This window comes from Parambassis ranga, unplaced genomic scaffold (genome assembly GCF_900634625.1).
Source record: "Parambassis ranga unplaced genomic scaffold, fParRan2.1 scaffold_31_arrow_ctg1, whole genome shotgun sequence".
Taxonomy (NCBI): domain Eukaryota; kingdom Metazoa; phylum Chordata; class Actinopteri; family Ambassidae; genus Parambassis; species Parambassis ranga.
The window spans coordinates 151,121-168,471 of NW_021144801.1; the positions used below are offsets into that span (position 1 = coordinate 151,121).

Genomic DNA, 17,351 nt, shown 5'->3' on the forward strand with positions numbered 1-17,351 from the left:
TTAATCTGAGGGTCCAGGGTTCAAGTCCCTGTTTGGGCAGAACACTTTGTACTCCCTCTTGCTTGTACTCCCCTTCCCTCTCTGTTAATGTGCTTGGACAGAGCTCTGTGAACAGCCAGCCTCTTTGTGTCTTGCCCTCCTTGTGCAAGGTGTCAATGGTCGTCTTTTGGGCAACTGTCAAGTCAGCAGTCTTCCTGTGGTTGTGCAGCCTACAGAACTAGACTGAGACCATTTAAAGGCCTTTGCAGGTGTTTTGAGTTCATTATCTGGTTAGAGTGGCTCCAGGTGTCTTCAATATTGAACCTTTTCACATATTCTCATTTCCTGACCTACTGAATGTGGGTTTTCATTGGTTGTCGTTATAACCATCAAAATTAAAAGAAATAAACACTTGAAAGTAGAATATCATCAAAAGGTTGATTTATTTCAGTAATTAATGACTACAGCTGGAGCAATGCACAGACTGTGGACTTCTCCATAGACTGATCTGTGTAGATAGGACACCAGGATTACTGTCCAAACAAAAGGTTCCACTGAGATTTGAACTCAGATCGCTGGAGTCAGAGTCCAGAGTGCTAACCATTACACCATGGAACCTCCACTATGTGTAAACCTGCCTGGAAGAGAACCAGAGACATGTCTTGTCCACTGAGTTTTTATGGCCTTAACCACTAGTCTTAAATTGGAATGTTTATGACACCATCAAGTGATGATCCTGTGTCAGGATGTTGAACAAGGTCACAGCTTTTGCCTTAAACATAAGCATCTTGTTTGAAGACAAACTTTGACAAACATTGAAGGCCAGTGTTTGGAGTAGTTGTTTGGTTTCTCCATTGTACAGATCAGAGCATGCCTCACTGCACTGGACTGCATATATCCAGGGGTGGACTGCATGTGTCCAGGGGTGGACTGCACATATCCAGGGGAAGCACTGCATATATCCAAGGGTGGCAGTAACAGTATTACAAATACTCAAGTTACTGTAATTAAGTAGTTTTTCTGGGTACTTGTACTTTATTTTTAAGCCAGTACTTTTACTTGTACTTAAGTACAAATGTAACAAAATAATGTACTTCGCTATTTTTAACATCACAATTTGTTACTGAGTACACTTATTATTTTGACTAATGACCGGCCTTTTCTTAACCAATAAAGATACCAGTTACAAACTGACCAACATGGCTGACATTTGACTGACTGACAGACAGTCCGTCCTATGACAGCCAGGTGCACGGTCACTGAAGGGGACATCTGATTGGACCCTTGGACCTGATATAAAAACCGCGTGGCGCGAACGACGGTCAGACCCTCCTTCATCAGCTTATGAGGTAAGACGCGGTTTGCTCCTCCTGCTTGTTGTTAGCTTCCTAGCTTAACATGTTCATGCTGATAATGTTGCTACATGTTTAAACCTCTAACCCGGGGGTGATGGTGGGGGGGGGTGTTCTGGAGCCTATCCCAGCTAACTTCGGGTGAGAGGCGGGGTACACCCTGCACAGGTCACCAGTCCATCGCAGGGCAACACAGACAAACAACCATTCACACTCACACTCACACCTACAGTCAGTTTAGAGTGACCAATTAACCTAACTTGTCTTTAGAATGTGGAGGAAGCCTGAGTACCCGGAGAGAACCCACGCAGGCACAGGGAGAACATGCAAATTCCACACAAAATCGCCACCCCAGTCAGAATGGAACCAGGAACCTTCTTGCTGTCCTCTTGCAGTCCTCTGCGGCAGCACGGTGGTGCATCATGATGCATTTTGCAGACATGGGCCCCACATTTGGCACAGTAGCTCCACACTGGAATGCATGTCCTCAGGAAAACAAAAAGTTAAAGGTGCTTGTTGGAAGAATTCTACCTTAATTTGCTTTTTACTATTAATTAATTATAGTGTATGGTGATTAATCATTACTATCATAGTCCTGTGATCCTGTTTTATGATTGTGCTTGTGCCTATTCTAAGATGTGTGTATTCTGAGAAGTCGTGTCTGTCAGATAACAGAGGGTATAAGAAGGGAGCTGCTCTGAAAAGACCTTGAGCACTCCTACAGAGGCTGCTGTCTGTGTGTGTGACTGCTCCTTCCTGCAGGAATAAAAGCACTTGAGTGATGAACAGCTGATATTTCCTATCTGTTTTATTCCTAACATAAATTGGTCCTTCGAGCCGGATCCCAATACGCACTTCTCTGGCGGCTGCTTGATAGTGCACACTGACGAGGGTTCGCCTCCGCTAGAAGCAGGGAGCCGCTGGAGGAGGGAGAGCTGACGGGATCCTCATTTGAGGCTGCTCACTAGAGGCTGCTGATCATCCTGATCTCAGAGCAAAATGTGACAAATAGACACCTTTGTTCATTAGTGGGAGCATCACTTTGCAAGGGTGTAATAGCATGGACGGAGGGGGCATGTCCCCACCAATAATTTGATCACCTCCTGAACAATAACAGATTCTCATTGGGTGCAGGAGGGGTTAAATTTCATTGGAATCTTAGGCCCCCACCAATGTCAAACGCAAATCTACACCCTTGTCACTTTACCATTTTTGGAACTCCAGTGAAATCTCCAGTTGCTGTCATCCATTTCCTCTGCTTGTTCTTCTTCCTCTTCCTCTTCCTCCTCTTGCTCTTCTTCTCCCTCTTCCTCCCCAGTGGTGCTGCCAAGGTCCTCCTCTGGACAATGGAAAATTCCTATGTGGATACTTCCTGGCTGTCAGAGGATGATGTGTTTTCATCAGTGGCCTTGGGGGACCTCAAAATGGCAGCAAGTGCCTCTTCAAAATTTAATCTCCTCTTCATGGTTGCGCGTGGTGGCATGACTGGCCAGGTAAAACTGTACCATGTTCTTCTAGACTTCAAAGATGCACCTACATAAACATGGTGCACACATCCAATAGGAGAACGGACCCTCTGTATGATCTATCTTTTCATCATTTGAATTTACGTGCACGCACACATACACACAATATATTCTCAGCAACACTAACACCACTTGTTTATCAACAAACTTGATTGTTTTAGACTTTGATTTAACACACACACTCACACAAACACTCACATGCACAATATGATTCTCTATTGTCTCTTTTATATCAAGCTGAACACACCAAAACCATTTTTATGAAGTTCAGTTATTTTATTTCCTTGCATTTTGCAAAATTAGGTCTTTATAAAAACTGTGAGGGAGCTGTGCCCCCCCCCCCCCCCCATTGTGGGTTAAAGGGGTCATAACACCTAAAATGTGTTTTGTTTTGTTTTTTTAAAGGAAAACGTTCAAAACTATAAGGGATATGTTGGGAAAACATAATAATATGTCAGGATTAGAGTATATCAAAGATTTGCTGATGTAATGGGAGTCAATTGGCCAAACGTGTACCTAAGGGTGCTGAACGTAACAAAAGTTTTTATCTCCCATTTTGTACAACTTGCGAAAATGGGGACAATTGATTTTTGTAAATAATCATAAAAAAATATCCCTGGCCAAGTTTTGTACATTTAGCCTTTAAACTGACAGAGATATTGAGAACCAAAATACAAAAAAAAGCAAAATGTACACGTTTTGGCTCTAGGATGCCCAGAGGGTTAAACCCTTCTGGAAATGGTAAAAGCATTTTTGTAACTTCTATACAGATCCACAGTTTGCGAAACATCGCAGATTGACACTAAGAGGCAAGAGATGGTGTAAACTAGCACACAGAAAGATGTTTTATATAGGCTACTATGAATGAGCTGAGACACTCCATAAATCATGTGTACAGGTGTACCTGAAGGGGCAGATGGAAGCTACAGACAGCAGGTCATCAGCTCTAACAGAAGAGACGACTCAACAAAAAGGCACGAGACGTCGTACAATATGTGGTCTTAATAATACAGTTACATTGTTCTAAGTGTTTTGTTGTTGGATTTCAGTTACCACCACCCATGTACGTTGGTATCAGACGGTCAACTGTGCAGTTGCAAGAGTGATCTTGGTGAACCCAGAAAGTCAGCGCTGTGATTTCTTCTCTGACAGAGTCATCTACAGGTCTGTCAGGACCAGACCACCAGTGTTTGCTCACTCACTTTCATCACATCCAACATTCAGTGGAACTTTCTGTCCAGAGCATTTTACACTGGTGGTAGTGGGTACATGTTCGGCATGCCAGTCTGTAAATTAGACAAACAAACGGTGTGACACAGTTCCGGGTTACAGTTTAATGTAAAGGGCATCTCATTCAGTCACTTTCCTTTGGTGCTACTGTGATTGTTCTGTATTCTGTTGTTTCTGAATAATACAGCTGTCTCATAATTGGATTTAAAGGAAATCTACATTTAATTTGTGATTACATTATCATGAAATTTGATTGGCCTAACATTATACTAATTTAGCAAAGATATCTACTCTGCTGCAGTTACATTCATTCATGTCAGGGAACAAACTTCTTTGTTTGCACAGACTCAATATACCCGCCCTCATTTGTGTCAGATTTTCATTGTATACATTACATAACAGTAGAATAAAGCTTGCCCATCTGATTCCTAAGACCTTCTATCAGCAGCAAATATGTAACTTGGTTGTTGGTGCATTTCTTGACTGTCAGTATACATGATTCCTTGTGGTTGCTCACCTGTGGGAAGCTTCCAATGAATTATAGTGGTTTATTGGTTCACCCTGACAAAGAATGAGGAGGGATATAGGGGGAGATTATAGAGTTTGAGAGATGATCATGAAACAATGTAGAATATTAATGTTCCCTTTTGTGTTTTTGCAAATTGAAATCGTAAATTGCCTTAAATGCTTCAGAATTGCAAACAAGTGACCTGGTATGGAGGAAACTTGGAGTGTGTTGATGCCCTCTTTTTGTTCTGCAGTGGCAGAGTGAATGGTCGTCAGTACAGAGCCGACCTGGAGCTTTACCAGAATATTGTTGCTGAACAGTGCTGCTGGGAAATGAAGTCCAACCAACCCGTTCTCAAACTAGTCAAACAGCAGCAGGGACACTGGGAAAGACTTGTCAGGACTAAGGTACTCGACTTGTGTTCAGTCTACAGCAGAAATGTAGAATTTTTCCACATCATCTTTTGATTGATTTCAAAGGTGATTTATCTTTCTAGAATATTTTTGTGAAAATGTTACTTTTGAATTATTAGTCAGTTGGAAAAAATATTCTCGCTTGCTGTCAAAGTAAATAGTGGCCAGTATAGAGTAAGTAATAAGAGTAATCAGAGTAAGTAATTCTCACGAAATACTAAGTGGTATCAAGAAGTATGAAAAAAAAACATAAAATAAATAACATAAAAAAACTATGAAACCTGTAGTAATATACAAATGGTCCACCAGAGGGAGCCAGCGTGAGTGCACACATATATATATATATATATATATATATATATATATATATATATATATATATATATATATATATATATATAGAGAGAGAGAGAGAGAGAGAGAGAGGGAGGGAGAGAGAGAGCGAGGGAGAGAGAGAGAGAGGAGAGAGCAAGAGGGAGGGAGGGAGAGGGAGGGGAGAGGAGAGAGAGAGAGAGAAAGGGAGGGAGGGAGGGGGGGAGAGAGGGAGAGAGAGAGAGAGGGGGAGGGGGGAGAGAGAGAGAGGGAGAGAGAGAGAGGGAGGGGAGAGAGAGAGAGAGAGAGAGGGAGAGAGAGAGAGGGAGAGGAGGGGAGGGAGAGAGAGAGAAAGGGAGGGAGGGAGGGAGAGAGAGACAGGAGAGAGGGAGAGAGAGAGAGAGAGCAGAGAAAGAACGGACAGACAAGTTATTTACAAGTTGGGAGGCTCAGGCATTATTTTATATCTGTCATGTCAAAGTTGATCCAAAATATTGAGTTGGAGTTATTAGTGTTTGTATTGCAGCAGTTTTAAATGGTGTTTTCCACTTAGGTCCATTAACTCCTATTATAATACTACATTTTAATATCAGAGCCATAACAACATGGAATCATGCATTTCTTAATGTAAGGGTTTCATTTGTGAGGACATGTCAAAGTTCATGATCATAAATTCAGCTTCACATTCTTCATTTCACTGCTTCTAAGACAAAAACATGTTCTGACCTGAAATCACAGTCAGTGATTCAAATGAAAGTGAAACATCATCAACATTTAAAGCACAAAGTTGAAGCTGCTGTCACTTCCACACACTCTGCTTCTACACACAGCACAGACTCACTGAGCAACCAGAACCCAACCAGAACCCAGCATGTAGAGGCTGAGTGAATGTGGTGCTGAAGGTGTGGAGGTGGATCAGTGTGTCAGAGGAGACTCTGTAGAAGGACAGAGTGCCAGCAGGACAGTCCACATACACTGCTGCTCTGTGAGAGACAGAGGAGGAGGAGATGGATGTTACTCTGTTATTGTGACAGACAGAGTAACCAAGATGATCAGAGCAGAACAGACTCCAGGACTGATTGTTTCCTCCAAACTCGCAGTCATCACTGGGTCCTTTCCTTCTGATTCTTCTGTAACTCACTGATATATAAACCCATCCTCTCCACTCGACCTCCCAGTAACAGCGACCAGTCAGAACATTTCTACACAGCAGCTGAGGCCACACGTCAAATCTGTCTGGATGATCAGGATATGGCTCCTCCTCTCTCACATGTGTCACCTTCCTGTTGTTGTCAGACAGTTTGAGCTTTGTGTTCACTGAGTTTGTGTCGACTTCAAGTTGACAGAAATCTGATGGAGAGAAAAAGACACAGCTGCAGTTTATCATCTGACACATCTGATGGCTTCATTCTGTCTTTACTGACTGATGTGTTGTTCATTCATACAAAGTTTATCATCAGACTTTTTGTCACTAATGTTTGAATGAACAAACACACAACTATCAGCTTTGTGTTCAAACACAAACTGGATATTTGCAGCAATGTGAGTAAAGACAGACGACACATTTAGAACATGAGAAGAACAGCAGCATCAACTGTATCATTGGATAAAGAGCATCATCCAAAAGCTCCTTCATCAGAGTCTGGAGGAGGATCTGGACTGAAAGACCAGACTCAGACCTCCTGATCTATCCTGATATTGTTCCACTGTTACTATTGTAAATACTTATTCCGCTTCTGTATTATTCTCCTTCTTCTGGACACATTTTCAGCAGAACTAGTCCCACAGCTTTAATGTGAGCGACCTGAAACTTTTACAGGTCGTCCGGCTGTACCGGGACACCTGTGCTGTGACTTTTCTTTCCGTTCCGACGTACGGTTTTCACGTAAATCGCAAAAAACCAGTGGGCGAACGACATAGACGGTGAATGGGGAGAGAGAGAAAAAAAGGCAAAAGTCACAAAACCAGGAAGCCGAGGGAGCCGTTTCCATGGTAACCTCCACAGGTGCTCTGACTGACTTCTCTGATTACATCATCAAAGATGGCCGCTCCCATTAACAATGCATTGGGTTCATTCAAACCAATGTAACTTCACTGTATTGATCCATACAGAGGCAGACACACACACAACCATACAGGAACATACACAACTACACACACACACACACACACACACACACACACACACACACGCACGCACACACACACACACACACATAGATTTTCAAAATAAAAGCCTCCAAATCATTACAGACCTTACTGGGCCTGGTAAACTACACACAAGCCACCCAGAAATATGCAGACACACACTATACACAGCTGCCAACACAGAGACACACAAACAGGGATTTTCAAAATAAAAGACCCTGCACAATAACAGGATATGGCTGACGTGTAGATTTTCAAAATAAAACACTTAACATGTTTTAACATGCATTAGGGAGTGTCCCCAACCCCCCCCCCACACACACACACACACACTTACACAGACACACACTGATTTTCAAAATAAAAGCCTCTAATTCATTACACAGCTAACTAGCGCTAGCCACCCCTACAAATTATACATCAAATCGACCAGCTCGGTCAGGACTACTACCCTCTGAGGTTTGGTAGTGATCGGATAAACGGTGTTTGAAAAAATCCAGAAAAACTGCGATCGACCCTCCCCACAGGCATCAAATCACTGTCAAACTTTGAAGGCATGGCGTTTGGGCATGCTTTCACACAGAACCTTCATTCAAAATGTAAAATGTAGATAAACATTAGACCTCTGACATATTGAGTCCCCATGTCTGTGCCACTTTTTGTTTTGACAGGCAAGCCACTTAAGCTGACCTAACCCCCCTCATAGGAAATAATGGGAAACTGGTGAGATCCCTGACAAAACCCAGCTAACTTTGGAAGCCTATCAGTCTGGCATGCCTCTACACAGAATATTCATTTCAACTGCAAACTGCTCATAAGGAGTTGGACTTTATCATACTGAGTCCTCATGTTTCTGTCTTTTACCAAACTTCATAAAATAGCAGCCAAAGTCACATCCACATCTTTAGGATTCCTCCATTCAGAATGAATGGAGAAGCTTGGGGCCTATTAAACCTTATATAAAACCAATCAGAAACACTGTAAAAGCATGAAATGTCATCAGTGGCATCTTTCACATCTGCCGGTGATCAGGAATGAGGTTTGGTGGTATATAATGGGGCGGACCGGCAGCAGAGTGTGGGTGAGCGCGCATTGGCCCACTCAAAATTTCTTGTGAAATTTTCTAGGTTATATATACAATAGTTATTTCTATTTTCTTCCTGTTTGGTTCTTCTGTCCTTATGTTCCTTTCTTTGGTTGGGATTGTTGGTGCATTATCATTGAGGGTTTTTCCTGTAGAACAGACCAAAAGTCCAGTTCATATGTTCACTGGGCCGAAGCCTCTGGCATAAAATCAATAATGTCATAATATGCCACCAGTACTGTTGTCCACAGGATGAAATCACACCTTTAAAAATGATTATTATTTATATATATTTAACATTTCACCACAAGATGGCAGCAAACATGGTCAAACTCTCACCACCCTGTGTTGCCAGTGATCTGTTTTTTTATTGCCCATTTCTAAAATGGCAAGTGTGAGTAAGAAAAGGAAGGTTGACAGCGAAGGCCGAAGTTTCAGGACAAGTGGAAATGGAAGAAGAATGTGAGGGCAAGACATCTTGCACATTGAAACCTGTGTTGGAGCCAGACCTGCCCCCTTTACTGCAGCTGAGAGCCCAGTCTCTTCCTTCTCATCAGAGGTCCCTCGTTAATCGTGGGGGTTACGTTCCAAAAATAACCCGCAAAAGGTGAAATCCGTGAAGTGATGGGCTTTATTTTTTACAGCTATTCTAGATGCTTTAAGGCTGTGAAGCCCTCACTACACACTTTATACTCCTTTCTCTCCTGTTCAAACACTGTCAGAGTTCAAACCTTCATAAAAATAAGTCCAGTGTTACAGAATGAAACCAAAGCACAAAGCAAAATAAAAGGAAATATAATAACTGAAGATTAAACAATGGTTTGTGAAATGGAAGTTGTGGCGGCTGCACTAAAATGAATGATAAGTTAATGTGGTCTGTTCAGAGCTGTCAGTAAAAGCTTGTTTAACTGGTTTCGGCTGTCCCGCCTAACAAATGAAGAGATTGCTTCCAAAACGCTATAAATCCAGAAAAAAGTGTTTTCTTTCCCAAAAGGGTTTATATGAAACTTCTAGTTTTAGCTTTATTTTTTACAGTTATTCTAGATGCTTTAATGCTTTAATGCTTTAAGGCATTTGTTAAACAATCAAATCTTTTTTCCACCCAAAAAGCTATATAAAGAAGGGAAGAAACGGTGCAGGGAAACATGGCGGATAAAGTGTTTGTCACGACCTGGTATTTTTGGTTTTGTTTTCCTTGTTTTGGGTTTTTTAGTTTAATCTGTGTCTAGTTATTGTTATTTTCCTGTTCTAGTGTTTTGTTTAGTTCTTGTGTCTTGTGCTTCCTGTTTTGTGTTTTACTTCCTGTGTTTTCCCTCCTTGTTGATCACCTGCCCCGCCCTCATGTGTGTCACCTGTGTATCGTATTGTTGATGCTTTGTTTTTCGCCATGTGCCGGGTTTTCTTAATCTAGTTTTGCCACGCAAGTTAGTTATGTTGGACTCTTCTCTTTGACCACACTGAGAGAGATTTTTGGTTTTTGCATTGTTTTGCCCTCCTGGCCTTAAATAAAAGACTCTTGAACTTTAAACCGATCTGCGTTCTGCACCTGTGTCCGCTCCTCTGACAAGCCCTGACAGTGTTTTGTTAAAACTGATTAAAAACTTTAAATAGAGACCCCGTGTGAAACTTATTTTGGTGGTAACTCGTTTTCTTAAACAGTGGCGTTTCTCGCCCTAACCCTAACCCTAATAATGCTGCTCACAGCTCAGTGTCTCAGTGTCTTCACTCTTCAGTCCATCAGTCCAGTCTGACCCTTTGGATGAGATTCTTTGTGTCTGAGTCCTGCCTGCTTTTGGACTGTGGAGCTGTTTCTTCCTGTGTTTGGACCTTTTCAACCCTTTGTGGTCTCTTATTGGATTTTGTCTTTTGTCTGCTTTGGTTGTCTCTGTTATGTCCCAGGCTGAGGGGAAACCCACACACAGCATGTCTGCACCTCCCCACTCGTCCCCACTCTCAGATCGGCAGCTACACAGGCTGGTTTCAGTGTTAGGCTGCAGTTCATGAACTCAGAGCTGAGCAGTGCCCAAACAAACACAGAGACACTACAACACACTAAAGCTCCCTAACAAGAGAAAAAAGGAAAACCAATGACAAAGCTGGAACCTAAAACTCCTGCTGGGGAGTAATAAACTCCAGTAAACACCAAAGAAATCCAACCGCCGAGGCTGCGCTACAACAGCTCTGATGGACTGATAGAACACTGACTCATGCACAATAACATGAGGAAAGACTGAGTCAAACTTACACTTCCTCAGCCCAGGTTTTAACCACTGTTCTCCACCATGCTCCACCCTGCAGGAAGAAACACAGTCAGAATGATTTTCTAACCAACATGAGTCCAAACTGCTGATCAACATGAAGCAGAGTTCCTCAGTTTGTCAGAGACACACAAACAGACTGAAACTCATCTGTGTCGACTCCAGAAGAGTCTCTCCTGATCTGCTCTGTGTTTATTCATGTCCTCCATTCTGTGAAATATTGCTCTCTGTCAGTGCTTTACTGTAAAATCCTCTTCATGCAGCAACAGTGTAGGTTTGATCTCAGCATTGTGCATTTATCCAAAGCAGCAAACAAGCCACACTGTCTCTGACTGTTTGTTCCTTTCACTCTATATGCAAACACAAGCCTGGTTCACATGTGTCATGGATGGAAGAGTTTCTGACACACTTCAAATAAATACATTCACTCATGTCTGTGTGTAGTTTTTACAGTGATAATATTGTAGTGTCTCCCTGCTCTCTGTCTCTGACTGAAGGAACTCCTCCTTCTACCATTGTGTTGTTGTCTCCTCTGAAGCTTCACATATGGATTGTTTCAGGAACATTTGTTTGTGGAAATAATTCAGTGCTTCTTACAGCTGAGGACATTAATAAGTAGGGCATCATTTAGTATTTGATCTGCACTAAGTGTGACTGAAAATCAGTCTGTATGTATTTTGACATGAAGAACGTGTATAAAGAAAAGTGAAGTTAACATGATGGACACTTAATGATGGAGGAAGATGAACATCAGGGATCAGTGATTATTTCTTCTCTGCAGTTTCAGTCCATCCATCAACAGCTGTGGATATATGAGCTAAACTGACAGACTGAGGAGGACTCATGCTCTGTGGTCTCTGTGTACCTGAGAGTCTTCAGACTACAATCTGGACTGTTGAGTAAAGCAGACAGCAGCTCCACTCCTGAGTCTCCTGGATGATTGTAGCTCAGGTCCAGCTCTCTCAGATAGGAGGGGTTGGAGGTCAGAGCCGAGGCCAGAGAAGCACAGCCCTCCTGTGTGATCAGACAACCTGACAGACTGGAGGTACAAAACATGTCATGAACTCAAGAAGAAAGAAGGAAAATCCAACAGATCTTCAACATGAACATGAAGCAGAATTTAACTGATGATCAACAAGCTGGATCCTGACCTGAGAGTCTCCAGTCTGCAGTCTGGACTCTTCAGTCCACGAGACAGCTGCTTCACTCCTGAATCCTGCAGGTCGTTATTATTAAGATCCAGCTCTCTCAGACTAGAGGACTGGGAGCTGAGAACTGAGGACAGAGCTTCACAGCTTCTCTCTGAGAGGTTACAGCTGCTCAGTCTGAGAAAAAAAAAGATTGAACACAAAGTCAATGTTTTGTTGTTCATATAAAAATCAGCCATGTTTGAAATGGTTCATAAATCCACCTACAGAACTTTGTTGGAGGCTTTGACCACTGGCAGCAGCCTCAGAAGAGCCTCCTCTGAAGCAGAGTATTTCTTCAGGTCAAACACCTCCAGATCTTCTTCTGATGACAGTAAGATGAAGACCAGAGCTGACCACTGAGCAGGAGACAGTTTTTCTGTGGAGAGACGTCCTGATCTCAGGGCCTGTTGGATCTCCTCCACTAGAGAACGATCATTCAGTTCATTCAGACAGTGGAACAGATTGATGCTTCTCTCTGCAGACACATTCTCACTGATCTTCTCCTTGATGTACTGGACTGTTTCCTGATTGGTCTGTGAGCTACTTCCTGTCTGTGTCAGCAGGCCCCGTAGAAGAGTCTGATTGGTCTCCAGTGAAAGACCCAGGAGGAAGCGGAGGAACAAGTCCAGGTGTCCATTTGGACTCTGTAAGGACTTGTCCACAGCACTCTGGTGGAGGTGTTTTAGTTCAGGTTTGTTTCTAAAGACTTTAGACCACAGAGGTGTTGTTTGTTGTTGTTTCAGCAGGTTGACAGCAGAGCTGATGAAGGTCAGATGGACATGAAGAGCAGCCAGAAACTCCTGAACACTCAGATGGATGAAGCAGAACACCTTGTCCTGGTACAGGCCTCTCTCCTCTTTAAAGACCTGTGTGAACACTCCTGAGTACACTGAGGCTGCTCTGATATCGATGCCACACTCTGTCAGGTCTGACTCGTAGAAGATCAGGTTTCCTTTCTGCAGCTGATCAAAAGCCAGTTTTCCCAGAGACTGGATCATCTTCCTGCTCTCTGGACTCCACTGTGGATCTGTTTCAGCTCCTCCATCATACTTGATCTTCTTCACTTTGGTCTGAACCACCAGGAAGTGGATGTACATCTCGGTCAGGGTCTTGGGCAGCTCTGCTCCCTCTCTGGTTTCCAACATGTCCTCCAGAACTGTAGCAGTGATCCAGCAGAAGACTGGGATGTGGCACATGATGTGGAGGCTTCGTGATGTCTTGATGTGGGAGATGATCCTGCTGGCCTGCTCCTCCTCTCTGAACCTCTTCCTGAAGTACTCCTCCTTCTGTGGGTCAGTGAACCCTCTGACCTCTGTCACCACGTCCACACAGTCAGGAGGGATCTGATTGGCTGCTGCAGGTCGTGTGGTTATCCAGAGGCGAGCAGAGGGAAGCAGCTTCCCCCTGATGAGGTTTGTCAGCAGCACATCCACTGAGGTGGACTCTGTGACATCAGTCAGGGTCTCAGTGTTCTGGAAGTCCAAAGGAAGTCGACACTCATCCAGACCATCAAAGATGAAGACCACCTGGAGGCGCTGAAAGCTGCGGATTCCTGCTTCTTTGGTTTCAGTGAAGAAGTGATGAACAAGTTCCACCAAGCTGAACTTTCTCTCTCTCAGCACATTCAGCTCTCTGAAAGTGAATGGAAATGTGAACTGGATGTCCTGGTTGCCTTTGTCTTCAGCCCAGTCCAGAGTGAACTTCTGTGTTAGGACTGTTTTCCCGATGCCAGCCACTCCCTTTGTCATCACTGTTCTGATTGGTTCCTGTCTTCCAGGTGAGCCTTTAAAGATGCCTTCTGGTCTGATGCTTGTTTCTGGTCTGTGTACTTTCCTGGATGCTGCTTCAATCTGTCTGACCTCATGTTCCTCATTGACCTCTGCAGTCCCTCCCTCTGTGATGTAGAGCTCTGTGTAGATCTGGTTCAGAAGGGTCGGCTCTCCTGCTTTAGCGATCCCCTCAAACACACACTGGAACTTCTTCCTCAGGTTAGACTTGAGTTTACGTCCACACTCTGCAGCAGGAGTTCCTGAACAAACAATAAATGTCATTAATAAGTGAACGCTACAATAAATGTGTCAAATAAATATTTTCTGTCTCCATGAAATCTGTTCATCAGTTGTAGACAAACAGTTTGTGTTTTCAGTCAGAAGAATTCACAGATGTCTGCATCATATTAACAGCAGAGTGTGTAAATGTAAACTTCATTTCCTCTTTCCATCATGTTAAAGCTCTTCAAATCCTCTTACTGCTCTGCAGACGCTCAGCCAGCTCCTCCTGCTTCATCCTCCTCAGGAAGTGCACTGTGATCTGCACTAATGACTCTCTGCTGCTCCTCTGCTCTTCATCCTCCTCATCCTCCCTCTGACTCTCTGAGCATTCTGGGTAATCTGGACTCAGGAGCTTCTGGATCTTCTTCAGCTCATCCTTCACAAACCTGACAATGTTCTCCTCCAGCAGCTGGAACAGAACAACAGAGTATAAACTCTCAGACTTTGAGGAGCAGAATAACAGTTTAGTGTTTCATGATATTACAGCTTATGTTCATACATGTATTACTTGAATCTACAACATTAGAGATGAAGTGTTGTGTATGCACAGCTGCTGTAGTTATAAGTATTACTACCACAGTTCTGTCTCTGTGAATGCTTGCTCAGGGGTCAGGCTCTGGGTCTCTGTAGAGCACCAGGACTGTTGTGTTGTAGTTAGAAGCTGTTTGTACTCACCATAAATATGGCGTCCTGAGCAGGAGTCTGAACACTGGGTTGCTGCAGTCTGTGACAGAAACATCAGCATTTAACAACACAATCACTTCACTAAGTGTTTTGATGTGTTTTCACTTTAAACAGATACACAACAGTCAACAGACTGGTGACAAACAAGCATTGTTGTATGAAAAAATGAAAACTATCCCAACTCCACACATCCAGCTCATGTTGAACCTGTTGCTGCTGCTTTAATGACTGAAGCACAGCTTTAAGAGTTCCATTCCACTTCCACTGTCATCATATGTTCACATTGATTTAGACCAGGGGGGTTCAATTAAAGTCCCTGAGGTCCAGCTGTTCACATTTCCTCCAAGTCAAAGGTCTGAACTGATGTCTAGCTTGTGTCTTATTAGCTTCCCCTATGTCCACATGTTCATATGTTTCAGTAATATCTATTGTCAGTTTTCAATGCAGGAAATGTTTACCTGGGGCACAGCTAGCTCTGTTACCATGAATAAAAGTAGTCCCAGGCAAATACATTGAAGGCCTTTATTTCAGATTAAAGAAAACTGAAACCTCAGACTGAAATAAATACAAAGTGCAACAGTCAATAGACTGGTGAAGAAAATTAATTAATACACAAAATGTGTGTATTAAAAATGAAAACTATCCTGACTCCACACTGTTCAGCTGCATCCAGCAGGTTTGTAATTTGATCTTCTTCACATATTCTGCTTTAATGGCTGCCAGCACAGCTGTAAGAGTTCAGTTAAATCTTCCACTCATCATGTTTCTCTTTCTTTAACATTAAACGATGTGCAGCAGGATGGGTTTGTAATGAATCGCAGTCAGACAATGTTGCAGTGTGATGATATAGAGTCTATATCCTCACACTGCAGACCTTTGTTATTTCCTTTACTTAAAGCCTTCAGAAACCACCATGAGATGATAACATGACAACATAAATACATACTGATACTTTCTATTATACATCTACAAACACAGACCTGCTTATGGGTCTTTTACAGAGCCAAGCAGACCCACATGATCATTGAAGAACTCTGCTAAGTTACAGAAACAGGACTTAAAGTGGTATCAACATTTTTGAAATGTTCACTTTTCATGGACACAGAGCTGGATCAGTGTCCATGATGGCCACTACAAGAGACTGAAAAACTGTTATCACACAATTTATTTGATCACAATTTGACCAAATTCAACCAAAAACACCGAAGAACAGAAGCCACCTTAAAGTTCTGCACAGGCTGTGTTCAAGTCAGAATAATCAGCAGTGTGAGGTACGTGCAAAAATCCAAACCAGGACCCTGGGAATCTGAGGAGGAGGAGACTAGCTCCTAGCTACATATAGGCTGACAGCTACAGTCGTTTTGGGAAGTTGGTCAAACTTTCTATATTTCTGCATAAATATGACCCGAAACACGATCAATGCTGAATTCTGCAGGCCGACAAAACATAGCTGAGCTAGACAACAGAAAAATGCATAAACCGCTAGCGATTAGCACAATGCTAATTTGCATTGAAAAACCCATAAGGTCGCTAGCGCTATTAGCGTCACACTTTTAACCCGTTTTCTTAAACTTAAATAACTTAAAGTGCCTCCTATGAGCGCATGACGTAAGGTAAGGGCTTATGAAACATAATACTTACAGACAGATATTCTCAGACGACTAAAAAACATGTAGCAGGATGAAAAAACACAGCAGAAACTTTCCACTTGGCTCTGGAACCATTATGCTACTACGGAAGCCTCGTAGGACAATCTCAACTCAAACATAGGATTTTGGCTGACTATAGGGGGCAGCACAATAATATTTACATACAGTGTATGAATCTATCATTTATTTAAATGTTTTATTACTGAAATGTCTTTCCATACTTTGTTTCAGTGGGCTGCCTTTCTAGTACAGTGAGGCAGATGTTTAAGTCATGTTTATGCAGACATATAGAAGATTTTAAATGATTCATACACTTTGAAGCAGCACTGTAAATATGCATTACTCTGTGCTACAGATGCTCCAAACCATCAACCACCTGCAGAGCAAACAGACACATACAACCCCAAGAGTCCAGCAGAGCTCATCACAGCATGGAGACACTTCCAGAGTGATTCTTACCTTTGATCATCAGATGGCTGATCAGCTTTGAAATCAATGAGCCAATCCATCGACCGATCACTTTTCATGGACACACAGCTGGGTCCAGGTCCAGCAGAGTCTGCTCTCACATCCTGGATCCTGATAGAATCACAAACACTGACTCTGAGCTTCTTCTGGAAAAATGATGCTGAACATCATGTTACACTTTAAATGTTTAATAATGATGGAAACAAACTGCAGCTGTGACATTAACTCTGACCTTTGACCCTCAGATGGATCAACATCTTTGAAATAAGGGGGCCGATCCTTTGACCGATCACTCTTCATGGACACACAGCTGGCAGGTCCAGGTCCAGGTCCAGGTCCAGGCCCAGGTCCAGGTCCAGGTCCAGGTCCAGGTCCAGGTCCAGCAGAGTGTGCAGTGTGCTGCTGCTTTGTTCTTGAACACACAGATGTGTGAATAATGTGAGTGTGAGCTCTGACATGGAGAAGAGTCATGGACAGTCAGAGACGGTCCTCTTACCTC

At 42.9% G+C, this 17,351-nt stretch overlaps 1 non-coding gene across 1 annotated transcript; it reads right to left on the minus strand.

The window, feature by feature from the left end:
- Positions 1 to 525: 525 nt before the first annotated feature.
- trnaq-cug (transfer RNA glutamine (anticodon CUG)) lies at positions 526 to 597 on the minus strand. Its single transcript has one exon. It is a non-coding gene; the product is annotated as a tRNA-Gln (tRNA).
- Positions 598 to 17,351: the final 16,754 nt, after the last annotated feature.